The 17,710-nt window shown below is 31.7% G+C and overlaps 1 protein-coding gene across 1 annotated transcript in view; it reads left to right on the top strand.

Moving 5' to 3' along the window:
• Positions 1 to 3,840: 3,840 nt before the first annotated feature.
• Positions 3,841 to 17,710, top strand: part of LOC143071993 (uncharacterized) — a 33,183-nt gene continuing 19,313 nt past the window's right edge. Inside the window, exon 1 of the mRNA XM_076246741.1 lies at positions 3,841 to 3,922. The gene's annotated coding sequence lies outside the window, so the exon portion shown is untranslated. The remainder of the gene's footprint in view (positions 3,923 to 17,710) is intronic.

Here is a 17,710-nt window from a genome sequence, read left to right as displayed (position 1 = left end):
AAACCATAAGCAAAAATTATTAGAGATTAAAAAAATTTAAAATCATGACATTTAGTATAAACATATATAGATATATAAATGGGACGAAGGATACCAGACGGTCATTCAAACAAACTGACAACGCCATGGTTAAAAACGAAAAAGACAAACACAAAAAAGGTGGATGATCTCAGTTGCTCCGGAAGGGTTAGCAGTTCCTGCTTCCCATGTGGCACCCGTCGTGTTGCTCATATTATTACAAAACCTTTTATAATTCGTAGGTGATATTCGTGAAAAGGAAACAGGATGGTTGCAACGACAAAAGGAATATATCCGATATTATCTGTGAAACAGATATATAAATATTGAGCTATTCTGTACATAATTATAAGAGACTATAACATTTAAATATTATAATGTTTAGCACACCGGTTTTTCAATCATTCAAATTAAATAACAATAACATTTTTCGAAAATCAACTTATATTAATTTATACTGTGATTCAAAGTGTATAATTTTTTCCATGAATAAAATGTCTAACTTTTAACCTACTTAAAAAAAATCAATTATAACTACAAGTCATGATGACTACAGATAACAAAACTCGTGTATTTCCTTTGGTAAATTAAAAAATGAAGATTCTTAACATGTTAATTGCTCCATATCACAATCTGCAGGAGGCAATAATTAAGAAGAAACTGATTGATTCAGAAAACTTAATTATTTATTAACTTTACAACAACTAATGTGTTTTCTGTGTGATATGGCTTGGTTCTTCTTTGAAGAACTTTGTCGGGAGTTGAATAGTTGTAGCGACATCATAAAACATTGGTGTTATCTGAAATCTGTAATCTGTAGGAGGAGTAAAGTACCTGTACTCTACACGGCGCAATGATATTACATATGATTTGTAAAACATATAAAAAATGGGTTGTTATATTTCCTATGCCATTGAGTTCCTGCGGAACAATTGTTTGATTACTTGTTTTTTATTACTTTCGATCCAATAGCATTTTGTGCATATTTAGTACGAGAACAAATTAATATAAATGCCATTTGCATAAAGGTGTGTCCTGTAAAGTGGATAGTTTGATTTAAACAGCAATTTGCCACTATAAAACAACCTACATTCCCAAGTTGCAATCACATATGCTCCGTTCATTTTATACGATCCACTGTGTAGAACTTATCAACAAAAATAAGCTCGTAACCAAAACAGAAACATATTACTTAAAATATTGTCATTATTTTACAACCCCTAGTTTATTTAATACAAATAAAATAATAGCAACTTGAATACACTGCAAAAGTGCACATGCATATGGTTAACTTCAACTGCATTTGATGCTAAATGATCCGCTAACAAAATGTTACAGATGATCTATTTTAGAGAAGGTTGTGCCACGCATCAATCCTCAAGAAACCTCAAATGTTGGATGAAGAAAAGTACATTATATATTATAGCTGCGATCCCCATAAAGCTTTCATTATGAAACTAAATTCTTTCTTTATTGTTTTTATGACATATTTGATGCATATTTTGTTATGAAAGTAAGAATTTTCTCTCCTTTTTCATTTTTTGATGCTGATATATGTCATACATTTATTGTGACATGAAGCAAATATCGAACAGTGTTAGATTAAATAAACAGAAAAGCCATTTGTAGTCTTATCTATACTATTAAACGAGAAGACATCATTTTGTGTGTCGCTTCTCTTCCTTCTTCAATAAATTAATCATTATGCCTCTGTGTTCTTTAGGTAACATGCATTGTCGCATTTGTCATCCATTCTTATGATTATTCAGATTGAGTTATTTTGGAGAAAAACGACAAAATAGGTGTCCGGATATTGTTTCCGTTATCAGACTGACTTTTACCCATAGATACGACTTCCGGTTTTAAACATGCACAAGGACAACCAATCGTATGATAGATTACAAAAATGAAAAATAAATAAGCCAATCAGAGCGTTCTCCATATCATGGTTTTTAGATCGCAAGAACCACAACTATTATACCTCTTAGAGACAATTATGTTGTTGCGTGCATCCACCTGTAAACTACGAATATACTTCTATAATATACAGACTTCTGAGACTCTGTATTCTGACTACTTTTTTTCTGAAATATTTACTTTCTAAGGGGTCATACCAGTTGCATATATATTGAAATAAGTAAAACATGTGGAAACAAGAATTTGTCCACAGTATACGGATGCCACATCGGCACTATCATTTACTATGTTTAGTGGACCGTGAAATGAGATAAAATCTCTAATTTGGCATTAAAATTAGAAAGATCATATCATAGAGAACATATTTACTAAGTTTCGATTTAGTTGGACTTCAACTTTATCAAAAACTTTAACCTGAAGCAGGACAGACTGACGGACGAACGAACGAACGGACGAACAGACTAGAAAACATAATTCCAATAAATGGAGCATAAACACTTATTGTTGAAAGTGAAAACTTTAACCTGAAGCCGGACAAAAGGACGGACGAACGAACGAACGCACGAACAGACCAGAAAACATATATTTATAATTCCCATGATAAATGGGGCATACAAATTTATTGTTGAAAGTGAAAGTAGTGATTTGGCCAAAATGAAAGTAGGATAGAGATTAGAGGGAGGCAGGACTTATTCTGGACGTCGGGATCGGGTGTTTTAAAGCTCGGGATTAAGGGATTGATCTTTACGGGATGCATGAATATTTTTTTAATTTCGGGATGTCGCCGGGATATGAATTTCGCTAAAATACGCACCTCGGAATTTCATGTTTTTTTTAGCCTTGGATTTTGGATTTCAGGATCAACGCCCCTCAGACCACCCCTTAAATGAGCCTTAGTCATTTATACGAGATTCAAATCATACCATTGGCATGTTAATGGGGCTCTCAAAAGGAAAAGCACTGATGGATTGTCATAGAAGCACATTTTTTTAGAACAATAAGCAGTTTCATTTATTTCATGTTTGAAGCGGTGCAAATTTTTAATTTAATTTGACTTTTACCAAAAAATGCATTGTAGCAAATGGGAAGAATAATTGTGGTATAAGGTCAGAAACACGAAAAATAATTGAATTTAACAGAAAGGAAACACATAACGGACTTTGGAAAAAAGGGAGAGGGCTTTTGATACCTTATATGAATTTCTCCAGTCATAATATCATTTACAAAAAATCATCCTTCAACAGTTTACAAGATGTATATGCCCGCGATCTCGCGGGTGTGTTCTAGTATATATTATAACAAAAATACTTTTTGCACTTAATAAAATTTACAAGTTTAACTTATATGTTTATAGACACGATATCATAAATATCTAAAACTTAATACAAACATTAACCAAGTTCTTACAACCATAAAACACAAGAGACGTGTAATTAAAACTATCAACGATATAAACTATGAGTACCAGAAAGTTTAATTTGTGTAGGCTTAGATCATTATTTTCAATATTTAATGGCAGTGCTTAGTATGGTTTAATGAAGTCAGGGTTTTCTTCTACTAAACGGAAACTATTTCCAATAATTGATGCACATTTATATTATCATTACAGAGGTATAATACATATTAAGGAAAGAGAAGGCCTGAATGACATCAAAGCTGAAATAGGAAATTGCTTGACACTGCCTATAAATCTGTTTGCTGCAATAGAAATAATGCTTATGCAAGCTTTCGATCGTCATTAAAATAATAAACATTTATTACAACTATAAGCATGATTTACTAAGCCGAAATAAGCACTGCAAGGTTGTCATGACTCCCGGACAGACCAATCAAGATATAGAATTTATGATGGGTAAATTTATTGATTACAGGACAAGGTATATGTTATTCAAACTTTAGAAAAGTGAACAACAAACTCTTTGAAGGAGCGAAAGTAACTTTGACATTTAATTATTGGAATTTAAATAATCCGTTCTTTCTTCACAAGGTAAGCAGCATTAGTTATATTGAAAACGATTTAAATTAATTGAGTAAACACATAATGAACAAAAAGTAAAACAAAATATGAATAACACTGATCCAAGAAAATAATAGGTTTATTATTATTATTATTATTATTATTATTATTATTATTATTATTATTATTATTATTATTATTATTATTATTATTATTATTATTAAATTTGATTAAAGAAACTGTTTGTTATATTGCTTACTCCAAGTGCAGTGTCCAATTCTACTGCCACATTTCGAACGAAAATAACCCACACGGCAGTGGACTGCTCTCGAACATCTGTCTCCGGGGGTATATTGGATATAAAGCTATAAATAACAACAGTATGGATTTATTTGCATTTTACATGACCAACGCTTTTTTAACAGACCCCAAGGGTGACTGGGGAATAGAAATATGGTCACTACAGGTCTTCGTCAGACGACAATATAACCCTTGCCGATGTTTGCGTTAATAACATTTACTATTTGAGGGATCTAAAAGTTACAATGCAAGATTTCTGTCCCTATCCCATGTAACCTAATTTCCAGGGGAGTCTTAATTTCCCTACTTTCATTCCGACGTTCTCTATTAAATGACCTACAAATTGTATTTATTGTTAATTCAGTTTAAATATATTTTGTTATAGTGGATTGGGAAAAAAGATATTGCAACTTATATTAATCCCTTTCTACTTTGCGGGTGCGAGTTCTGCCTTGTAGCGGCATTAGCCTGCACTTTTCCGAAATCTGCAAGGATGTCTTTGTCGTGCAAAATATATGGCTCTCACTAAACACAGGTCAGCTATTTATCGTCCCCCGACGGACTATTATAGTTTCTCAAGAACATACTCGCAAATGGTGTCAAATAAAGGCAACAGTAGTATACCGCTGTTCGAAATTCATAAATCAATTGAGAAAAAAACAAATCCGGGTTACAAACTAAAAATGAGGGAGACGCATCAATATAAGAGGAGAACAACGACACTACAGAAACACAAATTTAAAATGTAATACACACAAAAACAAACTATAATATAACAATGACCATTTTCCTGACTTGATACAGGACATTTTAAGAACAAAATGGTGGGTTGAACCTGGTTTTGTGGCATGCCAAACCGCCCGCTTTTATGTTTTATGGCAATGTTGAATATAGCATTTAAATGACAACATTACATGACACGACTACAATATAAATAAACAAGAGAACATATAGGACAGAGACATACAAGAATAACAGCTAACAAAAGCTAACAGGTTTAAAATTTTAATACGCCAGACGTGCGTTTCGTCCACACAAGACTAACCTGTGACGCTCAGATGAAAAAAGTTTGAAAGCCAAAACAAGTACAAAGTTGAAGAGCACTGGGGATCAAAAGTTCCAAAAAGTTGTGCCCAATACTGATAGGGTTTTCTGCCTGGGATAAGAACATCCTTATTATTTAGAAAAAAATCATACTTTTGCAGACAGTAAATTTTATAAAATGACTATATAATATCATATAAATGATAAAATCGAAGTGGTGACTCACTACAGAATAATACGGATACATTACATAAAACAACCTACACCAGCACATAAAAATACAGCCCAGTTAGCCAAAGCCACATATGAATTTCTAAATAAATATTTCCAAAAATAAGATAGAGAATAAGGGAGAGTTGCAATATTCAGTCCCTGAAATTTTCTTCCCAGAACGGGGATCGAACCCGGAATATTTATGATAGAAGTCCGATGCGCCAACAACTACACCACTGCGATGCATATTGTTTATTTACTCTCGTCCTGAACATTGTTGAAATATTAACCACTGGACGTTAATCAACAAACAATCAATCTTTACACATTCGTTTAAAATTTCAAGTCAACGCACGTGGATATTTAACCACCACGGCATGAAACATACTTAATTGCCAATTTTGTAGACGATAATGTTTTTTTACAGTGTTAAACTTTGCTGTAACTGTTATATGTACATATCCTTTAGTGTTAAACTCAATATATACAAACACATTTCAATATCATAAGCTATAGTTTTAATTGGATGTTTGCAAATTGTTAATAATTTACCGTTAATGTCGTTTTTATGAAAGATATACCAACAATAAAACAACGTTTTATATTTCCTTAACATTTGTTAGTTAAATATAGAAAGATATTGGAAAATATAATTGAATTCAAACATTACCGGTCAATGTGTACTTTGTATTTCACGAGTTGAAATAAAAAAATGATTTTTATAAACTCTTTTTTGTTCAGTATTTGAGTTGAACAACATATTGATATATACTTCTATTTACTTAAGAGGTTCTAATTTTGACAACAAAACAATACGACCCGAGTTGCAAATAGACAGTATGAAAGTTGATTGTAAAGTAAACAAGGTGAGCAAAGTATACTTAAAACTGAGAATGGAAATGTGTAATGTGTCAAAGAGACAATAACCCGACCAAGGAGCAGAAACAGACGAAACAGACGAAATGTCGCAGATTTTGCTAACCTTGTCTCGTTGGACTACAACTGAACATCGAAAAAATAATGCATTTAGCTCTTTTCTTATCTGAAATATTACAGATTAATTTCTTTCAATATGGATGAATATTTGTATAAAAAGCACATACAATCTGCGAAAAACCTTCTAAAATTTTGTATTAAAATCGTCAAATTTCTATGTCATAGATTTTACTTAAAAACTAAACGTTGTTGATACATAAATTTCTGTTTTAATGATATAAAATAATCATATGATCACAGACTTCGTTTTTTTGTCTAATGATCAATTTGTTACCATTTTTGTAGTGAAAAACGTCAAAAATCAACGTTGCAATGCGATGACTTAAACGATTATTTTGACGTTTTATTGTGGTTTTTTTTCACAGAAAAATCCCACTTGAAATGATGTTTACCTTAGAAACATAGTCGGTGATCCTATCCTTATTTTGTATCGTTAAAACGGAAATTTCTGTATCAACAAAATATAGTTTTTTAAGAAATATCTTTCGAGTAGAATTACAGATTATACTATTATCAGACAAATTAAGGAAGATTTTCCGCCGATATGATGAGCTTTCTATTCAAATATTCACACATTTTGTAAGAATTCAATCAGTTATATTTCAAATGAAAAATGAGATAAATGCATTACTTTTTCGATTTTCAGTTGAGGTTCATCCATCAAGAGTTGTATGCAAAATTTCACTGAAATCTGTGACATAGCCCCTTTACTGTAACTTGACCTTAAGTGCATTATACTGTTACCAATATGTGTAATAATGTACTTTCATGTTAGTATTTGAATCGTCTCATTCGTTCAATAAAAGCATGTATAATGATAATATTTTAGCGACCATTTGAGTACATCGATTCTTAGGGTGTAATACAACACTTGCACCAAGATGTGTGAAAACGTATTTTCATGTTTTTTTTTTAAATCCTTTCATTCATTCATTCATTCAATAAAAGCATGGATGATAATAATTTAACTACCATTTGAGTACAACGATTCTTTAAGTGCAATATATTGTTATATTACCAAAATGTGTGAAAATGTACTTTCATGTTGGAATTTGAATGCTTCAATTCATTCAGTAAAAGCATGGAAAAAGAGGATTCTTTAGGTGCAATTAACTGATTCCAATATGTGTGAAAACGTACATTCATATTGCTATTTAATTTCATCTATTCATTTATTAAACCAAGGGTCATGATGATATAACAGTTACAATACTTCTTAATTAACTCTTTGTAATTGATGTTGACAAAAGAATTAGTGCAAATCCCTCTAGTGATAAATTAAGCCATTATTTAGTTTTTCTTTATATTCTATAACTCCAAGGTAAACATTAATGTTATATTGTGTATTCGGGTAAAACAAAAATGACGTTAAAGATGACCTTCTGTAATAATCGTTTAATTATAAATATATCTTATAACTCATAACCCGGAAAAAAAATATTTATAATAATATAGTCTTAACAAATTAACAAATTTACGCTAGTTCAAGTATAAACATTAATTATCACCAGTTCAAAACAATGTATGTTTTATTCAGTAGACAATTTTTAACATACAAATGTTTTTAAAAAAGTACATTAAGATTGCGTTCTTTTCTCTAGAAATTAAAGCTGTTGCATATCAATGTCACACATTGTAAATAATCCGAGTTATCATATTTTGATACTGACCGTATGTTTTCTTCTTATAACAAAAAGAATAGATGTTATATGTTTTTTTTTATTAATATACATCAAAACCTATATGAGGAATATTGGTTCACATTATTTTGAGCTATATGTTAAATTTCAAAAGCCATTGCAAATAAACCTATTCCAATAATGCTGTGCTATGGGACATGCAGTGTAGTGTATCTTAAGTTCATATATATACTACACTTTGAAACATAACAAAGTCACATTGTAAGTGGAATCGGTTAAAGTCACTTTCACGTTAATCATGCAACGAGCTGTTATATTAATAAAAAAATGTTCACCCACATAGATAGATATCAAAATAATACAATCTTTTAACAACAACAATATCGCAACTGTTGACATTGTTGGTTGTGTTACAGTATACGATTCAAATTTTCAGAGTATAAGATAACATTATACCTGCACCATCAGGTTAAGTTCTATGAACTTATATACCGTAACTATAAGCAATCTTTTTTATTCGATATTCTTTATTAGTACTGTTGGTACGTGTTATTGTGTATCCAATGGTTACTCATTGTGCACTACTACTGGCCAAGTTTTTGTTTATGTATTCATATGAAGCAGAATGCATACAGAACCGCATCAGAGATGGAATGAAAATGCATCTTGGAAAGTTCTTGTATTTCAGTTGTATTGTATTTTAATTTACAGTTTGGCATGCCACAAAACCAGGTTCAGCCCACCATTTTTTTCTTAAAATGTCATGTACCAAAGTCAGGAAAATGGCCATTGTTATATTATAGTTTGTTTCTGTGTGTGTTACATTTTAATTTTGTGTTTCTGTTGTGTCGTAGTTCCCCTCTAATATGACTTTCTGTCACTCAATATCCCATATTTCAAAGAGTGATTACATCTGATATTTCCCGGTGAGCTTGATATTAAGGATATTCAAAAAAGAAATGTCAGCTTCATATCTAGATCATGTTCATCGAAACTGGTACAGATAAATGACTTTTAACTAGAATGTATTACAAACGTAATGATTTCAACCTTCTATTACTTAATTTCCATTTTATTAACACTAACAAAATGGCTTTTACACATACCAGTTTATACGTTTCCCTCATGTATGTTCAAACTGTGCAGACTTTGTTGATAGTGATGTGTTTTCCCCCCGTCCCCCCCTCCTCCCCAAAAAAAAATGGTCCAATAAAGTAATTCGAAATAATGATTGTTAGTTTTACCTATTGTGTCTTATTCCCGACTGTGGCATTTTGACTAATTTTGTAATCGCCTGGCAAGTTATACATGCATATAAGAACACGTTAAGGTTCCACTTAAGTCAAAATATAGGACACTTCATAAAAATCTAAACTTTGCCTGTAATATTCAACTTATAATGAATATAGTCCTAAACTATGGGAACATATGTTCATTTTAACATACTTAACATTTACACCTGTCAAAATTGTAAATAAACTTGAAATTTTTATGTTGTGGACAAACCGGTTTTGAGGGTAAACACTTAATTTTCCAAAACATCTGGAGGCTTGAGAGATGACTAAATTCGTTAAAAATTGGTATGAATGAATACTGTAACATGCAATGCAGTACAAGCTAATGTTTGATTTTTTCAGAAACTGTATTGATTTACGAGTTTCAGTTAAATTCATGTATCTAAGTGAACGAATATCAAAGGTACAATACAGAAATTGGACAAAAATGTCATTACAACATATTTATTTGACAAATAAACACTAGCTTGTACTGCATTGCATGTCCCAGTATTCGTCCATACCAATTTAAAACAAATTAAGTCATCTCACAGGCCTCCAGAATTTTTGGAAAATTTAGTGTTCACCCCCAAAATCGTTTTGACCACAAAGTTTTCATAATTTTTTATACGCAATGTTTACAAACAAAGAAAAAATAGACAAAAGACAGATCCCTTGAGAGATATATGTAAACAATTTCAGAAAATGTATCTCTCCAAGGGACTGAAATACTACTGTTGACCAAATGTTGGGGAAATATGTGAAATCTATCTCCCTTTTTTGATAAATTTTAAAGCAAATGCATGCAAAAAAAATGATATTTAACCATTTCAACTACTCGATATCAAATCTATGGAAGATACTGGTTATAATCAAATGCACATATATGACACAAACAGTAAGCTTAATTTGTATGAAAGCAAAGACAAGGGGATGGTAAAATTTATCAGGACATATTAATGTTTTTCTCTTTATGTATGTTGCTGCCTTATCGATTTATGACAATTGAAAAGCGGTATACTACTGTTGCCTTTATTTATCATTACTTATGCGACATATCAAGGCAAGTCTTATTCTATTAAATGAAAGAAATTCAATTTACAATTTTTATAACCTATTCATCTGCAATGGTTCACATAGTTAAAAGAAAGTAAATGGTTTAAAGATTATGAATGATGCATTTGTTAATTGATTATGCATGTTTCTTGATATTTGATTGTTTATACCTATTGAAGTACTATAATGCAGTTTTCAGTACAATAATAAGGTAAGAAGTAATTTCACATGGAATTGCAAATAGTGTTTGATTGGATGTTTGTAATTTCGAATTCGGTATTTATTTTTCAGTGTAATAAGTAAGCTTTTTAATTTGTATCTGTATACAATTTAATAATGCCCCTTGTGTACTTCCTTCGCCTACACGATTATTTTTATGTTTTTATACTTTTATCGATAAATCTTCGTGCACAATATAAGGTGTTTCTTTCAACACTTTCCTATTTAAAATCCTTAGATTAATCACCCATGTACTATTAGAAAAAAACGCCATTTAATGTAAATCATTCCTTCTTAAACAATAAGTGGTATTTCAAGGGTATAATCAATAACTTTCCAATCACATTGTTTGTCTTTTAACTTATTAGACAAAGAAACAATGGAATAGATCTTAGATAACGCCTGTTATGTTCTATTTATAGTTAGCGTATATTGAACAAATTATTAGTTGGAAAATTATATTTTACGCAATTTTTTTTTTTTGTGTGAATTTTTGAAACATTTAAACAGATGGAAAGGGGATTCATTGACACACTATTTCATAAACAAACGTTAAATAGATAATTATATATGTTAATGCAAGTAACGTGTATTCGCAATTCAATCAGTTAGTATCGTAAAGCCCCCTCCTTCAATAAAAAACAAAGCAAAGAAAAAAAGGAACGTTTTGAAAAATACTATTTCAGAATACAATCTATATCCTAGAAAATACCTTGAAGCCTTGGTCACATCTTACCGGATAGCTCGAACGGACGCCTAAACCTCGGTCACACCTTACCGGATAACTCGAACGGACGCCTAACGGATAACTTTTTTTCAATCCGTTCATGTCCGTTAGACGTCCGTTGTTATCCGTTGCATGTCCGTTAAACGTACGTTTTATCCGTCGACGTCCGTTCTGTCCGGTGGAAAATTTTGAGCATGTTCAAAACTTTGAACGGACGTCCAACGGATAAAATGTCTGTTGAACGCCCGTTAGGCGTCCGTTTTGTACGGTACTCGTCCGTTTCGTTTCCGTTTTGTATCCGTTACGTGTCCGTTATACATCCGTTGGAGGTCTGGAAGATAAATTCACCAACGACTTCTACCGGACGTTTAACGGATAAAACGGGTGTTGAACGGATGAGAAACGGACTTCTACCGGACGTATAACGGATGATTAACGGATCTGAAACGGATAAATGCCAATTGAAAATTTCGCCTCAGAAATGCCAATTATTGGTATGTCAGATTTCTTAAGGTTCATGAATTCTTATTATTCATAATCGATCTTAGAGTATAGGCACGTATTCACAATCAAGCAGTTTTTATTCAGGCCAGACACTGCACTTTGGCGGAATTTTGAAGAAAAAACTAAAACCAGTTACACAGAAACATTTTGAATATTTATGGGATTTACATGTATTAATATAGTCGCCTTTGATTTTTCCGTAAATCTTGTTCATCCGTTTTATCCTGTACGCTTCCGTTAGGTGTCCGTTTTATGCGGTACTAGTCCGCTGGATGTACGTTCGACATCCGTTCTGTCCGGTACGTTTCCGTTTCTCGTACGTTGCATATCCGGTGTGTGTCCGTTTTATTCGTTCAGTACATCAACGGATAACAATTTTTTCATCCGTTAGGCGTCCGTTCGTGCTATCCGGTAAGGTGTGACCGAGGCTTAGCTTTTATGGTCAACTTTTAACTATTTAATGGTCCATTTCGACTTAAAAGATGCCCGTATTTATTATATTGGAATTGAAACTAAGTAATTTATTTTATTCTACAATCTTACGGTAGGTATAGTGTCCGGCTAGAATCGAGGTTTTTCGAGTGATCCGGTCAATCTTTTTCGAGTGATAATACATGCGATAAGTTCAATTAACTGCTATTTCGTAATTATAATAGTTTTTTTTTTAACTTTACTACCCATCTTATATTGAATACTTTACATATTTCGATCGACAAAGAAGTATAATTTCCTTGTATCTAACAAAAGTTAATTGTTTATTATTGTCCGGGTTTTTTCGAGAGCAACTGTGAAATCGTCCGGGTTTTAAGACAAATGGTCCGGGTTTTTTTACAAAAAATTTGAATAAGAAAAAAGGTTTTCTAGACTTTGAAAAAATGACTTTTCTAGTTTATACCTGTATAATTAAATGAATGAAAATATTATTTGTTCTCAATAAATCATACAAACATAATACTACATTGATCAAAACTAACCTTTTTGAATTTAATGCAAGTTTTCTGTTTGAAAATCGTTCTACCACACTTTCCAGTATCAAATAAGAAATTATTAGATCCTTTACAAAAGGTATTTAGAACAAAGTGCAGGAGAATCATTTTTTTAACACTTGAATATAAATTCATTGCACTAAAGCTGTAAACAATGACCATACCGCTACAGTTTTAACCGTAAGGTACCCTGAAATTGTTATAATCTATAAGAACAGGGTTTCATAAAGATATGTATCATTAGCTTAAATTTCATATTAGAATAGTATAATTCAATACAATGTTCAATAACAGTATAAGACAAATTAATTATATACTTTTTTACATTTAAATACATTGTTCAATAATAATATAATACACTTATCCGAAATTCATTATCTAGTGTGGGTTCATCTCGTTTATCAACGAGAATCATAATCGTTTTAACTTCATTTCATGGTACTTTTGTTAGTTAAACATATTTATTAATAGTTGATTGGGAAACAAGTTATTGCAACTTATATTAACCCCTTTCCCCTTTGGTACATTGCTGTCAAAGTAAATAACAATTTCGTGGTAGACCATGGAGTTTTTATACGAGACATATTATGATACCCCGTTGTCCATTCGTCCATCGTCAGCATGTCGGACATAAAAAAACTCAAAAACGTTGTAACCAATTTACATGAAACTTCGATGAATTGTCTATTGAGGTATCATCTCTCTCGAATTTTTACAAATTATATCGATTTTACGTTTCCAAGTTATCGAATTTTATTTAAAACATTATAGAGTTTCTAAAGAGCCTGTGTCAATCACCTTAGTATATTTGCTGCAGTGCATGTCAAACAAAGGGCACCCTTCAACATTAAGGACAATAATAGAATTCATGGCAAATTATCTGTTTTGATGATGGTGACTTGTTGGTAGATCTTATTTTACTGAACATTCTTGCTGTTTACAGTTATCTCTATATATAATGAACTTGGTCAAGTAGTTTCAGACGAGAAGATTTTTGTAAAGTTAAGTTTTTGACATTGAGAAACTATTTATGCGTGTCATAATGAGTGAGAATAGATATCGCTTTTTATCAACTCAGTTATTTAATTTCAATATAATAATAAACGAGCCTCTGGCGAGTTTATTATTACAATTTGAATTGAATAACGAGAGTTGATATCAAGCGATATCCCATTCTTAGAAGGTATCAAACCTGGTTGTCTTAATACGGCCACCCAATCTAATTAAAATATTGATCTCTGATTACGTTCTACTACATATGTAGTAAAACCCAGACATAGATTACCTTAGCCGTATTTGGCATAGATTTGGCACAACGTTTTAGAATTTTGGATCCCCAATGCTCTTCAACTTTGTACTAGTTTGGCTTTATAAATATTTTGATATGAGCGTCACTGATGAGTCTTATGTAGACGAAACACGCGTTTGGCCTACTAAATTATAATCCTGGTACCTTTGATAACTATTAATTAGATTGACTACTACATATGTGGTAGAATGTAATCAGAGATCAGTATTTTCATTAGATTGACGGCCAACACTCTTATTGCGTTTAACTAAAAATTCCGAGAATCGTTGTTCTAGCATGTTTGCACACGAAATGTCACCAATGACCTAACGAATAACCAATGGAAATGCCGTAATATCGTCGTATGATGATGTATAAGGTGTCAGACCAACAATTAAAATTCCCGATCTGTTCTTCCTAATTTTGCAATTTTCTAAATATCTTACCCTAAGTTTAACTTCCTAAAAACCAGGTATATCCTGATATGTACATGTATCATCTTTCTACATGCCAATTCCCGTAAAGTCTTCTAAAAAAAAACTGACCTTCGAATAGAGGTACTCCAAAAATAACCCCTGGTTTTCTCGAAATCTTTAATTAGTACACCGTGGAGCGCAATAATCCTCAGTTTTTAATTCTAACTCATAGACAAGTAAATTTTGACCCTAAATGGTCTTAATATATTTCTCTTACACCAAAGGTTGATTTGTGAAAATTTGTTGGTTAGTTTAAGTAAACAAGAACATCGAACGCACTATTTTGTGTCAGAGTAGGGCTACTTTTACATGCATTCTACATTGGAGGGAATAATTGGTGGTGGGACACCAGCAGATCAAATTAACGCAGATTTTCATATTTTCATATCATACTCTGTGTAGTGATGATACGAGACATTTCTATTCATGCAAAAAATAGATAATAAGACATAACCATGCATAAGAGAAATGAACTCTGAAAACGTGACAGGTGTATCATGCGACCATGACGCAGCTGTTTATTAAAAAACAGAGTAAGAAAACCTCAGTACTGGACAGCAAAAAAGAATCAGAAAAATGCTATGTAATAAAAGACATTCTTCTAATGGAAGCCTGACCCCGCCCCAACACAAAAACAAATGAATGAAAAAAAAAAAAAAAAAAAAAAACCAACCAACACAGACACAATTAATCCGCTCGATTTTCATTCCAATTGACAAAAAACATTTGAATAAGATTTTATACATAATAAACAATGAAATGAATACCTCATCAGGAATACCAATATCGGTATGTACGTCTCAATCTAAATTATTTATGCGTACATTATATGGTTAACATCACGAATATGTATTGTACATGAAAGTAATAAAATATGACAAACAGCAAAATATATATAATACAAATGAACGAATGTTTATAACATGTAAGTGTTAGAACACTATTATCAAACTAACGAATGCATTGATTCATGCCTGGAAAAGTACTTAATTTGAAACTTTGTTATTATTTTTAATCGTAAATACACTGACACATAGCATTATAGACTATAGGCAATTTGTACAATCACTCGAAAAAATTTGGACACACTCGAAAAAGCCCGGACTGCTCTCGAAAAAAAAACCCGAACATAAATAAATGAATTTAGTCTCAAATTGTCGTTTACAATGCAAAAACAAGATTTTTTGTAAAGTGTCTGTATTTCTAAGGATACATAGATTCCATGTATGCATTTCCTTCAACATTATCAATGCTATGTGCATAAATGAAGGCAACAGTAGTATACCGATGTTCAAACTTATAAATCTATGGACAAAAAACAAAATCGGGGTAACAAACTAAAACTGAGGGAAATGCATTAAATATTAGAGGAGAACAACGACACAACATTAAAATGTAACACACACAGCAACGGACTAAGCATTAGACAAAATCCGATGAGAATAACCAATATAACAAAAAAACCAAATACATGAATTTGGGATAGAAAAGTACCGTGACACGTCTTATAGTAATGTAAATTCACACTCAAATATAGAAGAAAACAAACGACACAACGGAAACACAACGTAAAAATGTTACACACACAGAAACGAACTATGATATAACAATGGTCATTTTCCTGACTTGGTACAGGACATTTTTAAAGAACAGAATGGTGGGTTGAACCTGGTTTTGTGGCATGCCAAACCTCGCACTTTGATGGCATTATTAAATATAACATTATAATGACAACATAATAATACAGGACTACAATACAAATAAATAGGAGAACGTATTGGGCAAAGAAATACATGAAAAATAGATAACAAAAGGCATCAGGTTTAAAATTCATTATATCAAAAACGCGCCTCGTCCAAACAAGACTTACCAGTGACGCCCAGATATAAAAGTTCGAAAGTCAAAAAAGGGGTACAAAGTTGTACAGCTCTGAGAATCAAAAGTTGAAAAAGGTTGAGCCAAATACGGCTAGGGTTTTCTGCTTGTGATAAGAACATCCTTATTATATAGAACAATTTATGCTATTGCAAACAGTAAATTTTATCAAATGAATATAAAAGATTTACATGATAAAACTGACGTCTTAACTAATTACTGAAAACAAAACCCGAATACATAATACATTGAAGACCAACACAGAAAATAGACACACCCTACTCAGTCCAGGCCTGAACGCAAAAGTCATAACAATGACGTCACATACGAAGTGGTGAAAAGATACAATATTACGTCATGCAGACACTTGAATTTCTGAAACAGCACAAAAATGACGTCATATTTGAAAAATTATATCTAAAAAATAAGATAGAAATAGGATTGATTTAAGATTATAAAAGAACTAAATACTGATATTACATTTAAACACAATGCACATTGCAATTCTTATTAATAGCAATTAACTATATTATATATATGTCCGGTTTGTTTTGAATCTAACTTCAAACATAAAAATCGTACAGATTACGTTGAACAAAATCAAAACTAATAAATGAAGGCGGTGATTAATTTTCTTTACCATAACACATGAATTTGATAGAAAAGACGTCAACTAATTTGACAAATCCGATCAAAATTACAAATATAACATCAAACTAAAGACATGAATTTGGGATAGAAAAGTACCGTAACATAAAAATGGCTTTATCCTGTATTTTGGAATTAAAGCATTTAAAGGCTTATTTTAACTTTTTTTAACGAAAAATAATATCGGGTTAGTAATATCTTTCTATATCAAATACTATCATACATAATATAATTTGGATATTAAACAAAAGCGTCTATATCACGTCTTGTTAGAGATGAAGTCTGTTTGTTTACATTATTGTTCATATTCACTCGAAAAAAAAGTGGTCACACTCGAAAAAGCCCGATGAAATCACTCGAAAAACCACGATCCTAGCCGGACACTACACCTACCGTAAATCTGTTTTTGACTGGTTATTCGAATTGCTGTTGGGAATTGAATCATGTAACGTACATGCAGAAGTTCATTATCATTTACAAATAATCCCAAACCCTACCCCAGTGCACCAAATTCTCTTTAATTCAAGTGCTCGGTGTGAAGTTTTAAAAGAAAACAGAATACCTGGCATGTT

The sequence above is a fragment of the Mytilus galloprovincialis genome, chromosome 4 (assembly GCF_965363235.1).
Source record: "Mytilus galloprovincialis chromosome 4, xbMytGall1.hap1.1, whole genome shotgun sequence".
NCBI classification, from domain to species: Eukaryota; Metazoa; Mollusca; class Bivalvia; order Mytilida; family Mytilidae; genus Mytilus; species Mytilus galloprovincialis.
The sequence above is the reverse complement of the archived record's forward strand: the minus strand, read 5'-3'. Positions and strand labels throughout refer to the sequence as shown.